Raw genomic sequence first — 2447 nt, 5'->3', positions numbered from 1 at the left:
CACCGCCCGCAGCCCCGGGGAAAGCCCAGAGGCTTCCTCCGCCTTAGCTTTGGGGAGTATTTTTTTTGTTTGTTTGGGGGTTTGCTTTTTTGGGAAAAAAAAGTCACACGCTGATAGCGTGTGGTAAGTCTTTCCTCTTGTCTGAAAGCTCGTTTATAGCAGACAAGATGCCAGGAACCGTTAACCTCCACACATAGCCGAACTCTCCAAAGAGCACCCAACGTCAGTTAACACCTTATTAAGTGAGAACATAACCCTAGCTCAGAACTCTGAGCTTTCCAAATTCTCCACTCAAATAACAGCGTGCATCAGCGCAGCGTGTCGGGCCCAGCTGCTCCCACCTCTGCAGGGACTGAGGTGCTCGCTCCCCCGGCACTCTCAGCCACAAATCAAGCAACATCTTTAATCCCTGGAGTTCATCACTGGGGAGCCTTCAGGTATCAAGTCACAGGGTTTTTTGGCCCATAGTTTCAGGCTCAAGAGGCACAGAAAACATTAAGTTTTAAAACAGTGATCAAAGCAAGTCCTTATAAAATTTCCAGCACTAACACATGTCTGTGATGTATCTAACAGACTTCACACTTCTGGTCTTATGGATCTGCATGTTTAAAAAAAAAAAACCAACCAAAAACCCAAACTGCTGTCAATTGCTGATGTCACCAACATCAGAGGCCCCATGCATCCCTGTCCTGGCAGTCCCATGGCACCTTGCCACAGCTGAAAGCTGTTTTCACACATGGCCAAGAACATCAGAGCCACCATCCTGAGCCCTACAAGTTGAGCTCACCGAGATGCCTACACTGAAACGATTCAGAATTTGGGGACTCACAAGATCATAGTATTTAACTTAGATGTGAAAATATTCCATATATCCCTAATCATCACCAGTACCTCATTTCTTGGAAGCAGTTTGGGTGGCAGAAGCCCAGCCTGTGCCATCTCATGCTAGGAGGTGCTGCTCAGCCCCACAGGAAAGGTACAGGGTCATGCCCACCACCAGCCCCTCACCTTGCTAAGTCCAGGATCTGCTGCCCAACGCACACAGGAGTTCTGCAAAGCCAGGGGCAGTAACTCCTCCAAAAGTCTCACAGTCACCTGTGAGCATGAGCTTTGACTGCTCCTCGGGCTTTTCCATCACTTGCCTCCAAGAAAAAGCTCCACAGACAGCCACTGATGGCTCTGCCCAATACCCAAGGTGGCCCAGGGCTGCTGCACCTGGCTGGAAGCAGAACAGCTCAAAAAGGAATTTGTAAAGCTGCTGCTAACATTTATCATTTTAATTGCCCCAACAGCATGTAAAATTACAGCAGCTACAACAGAGCTGTGAGCTACGCATGGAAAAACTCATCCCAGGTGATGCTGGCCCAGACCACGCTGAGGAGCCACGTGCTGGTAGCACAGCTGCCCCCACAGCCATGACCTGAAGGACTTGGATTCACACAGGCCAGAAGGACCTGGACATGTCAAACAGCAAAAACTGCCAGGGCAACACGAGGGGTTGTTTTAAAGAGGGCACATGAGGGTTTTCTTCTTTCAATTATTGTATTTGTAATCACAAAAGTCCTTTTTTAAAATAGATCCATCCTTTGTGCCTCAGTAGTCTGACAAAACCCCAAAATCTTCAATATCCAAAAAGTTACCTGGAAAAGAATACCAATATTGGGTAAATTTCAGACTACCAGTCTTCAACAACACAGACGGGGCACAGTATAGAGAAGAGGCAGCTCATACATGTCTCTGAAAAAATAGAAATATCATTTAGCGGCCATGCTGTTATGAATATATACAAGTGTGTGTGTGTATGTATATATATATATAAATATATATATATATATATACACACATACACACACACACTCGTATGTATATATATATATATATCATATTAAAAGCTCCACACCCAAACCTGTTGCTCCACTGCTGAAGGCTCCTGTGTGATCAGATTCCCAGCACAAATCTAGCCAGAGAAGCTGATGCCCACTGGAAAACCTTTGAGGGTGTTTATTTTTCTTACAGCACACTCAGGGTGTGAAGGCTGGCACAGCAGTTCCTGAGAGCCTGACGTTCTCAACACTTCATAAACCAAGACAGGGCCAGGTAGGAGCGTGCACTGCAGGACACCCTGGGAGCTCCTGGGTTACTGCCTTCCACTCACCCTTGCAAATGCCTGAATTAAGGCTGTGTCCTACAGTCCCTCGGTGGCTTATTGGATTAGTGACCGCCCTTCAGCAGCTCAAATCAAAGTCTGAGCAGCCTGACCTTTCACTTGCAGGGCAGTGAAGGTGCCCCCGGTGAAATGAGCTTCCCTCGCCCTGCTCCACTGGTCCACATCCCATGAGGAGCAGGCATTTCACAGAGCATGGAGCCCATTCAATGGGACCAAGGACTTAAGAGCATGCTTGAATGGGAAGCCTTCCTACCCCAGATACCCCTTTGGAATGTGAAAG

Source organism: Geospiza fortis, unplaced genomic scaffold (assembly GCF_000277835.1).
Source record: "Geospiza fortis unplaced genomic scaffold, GeoFor_1.0 scaffold608, whole genome shotgun sequence".
Lineage (NCBI taxonomy): Eukaryota > Metazoa > Chordata > Aves > Passeriformes > Thraupidae > Geospiza > Geospiza fortis.
The sequence above is the reverse complement of the archived record's forward strand: the minus strand, read 5'-3'. Positions refer to the sequence as shown.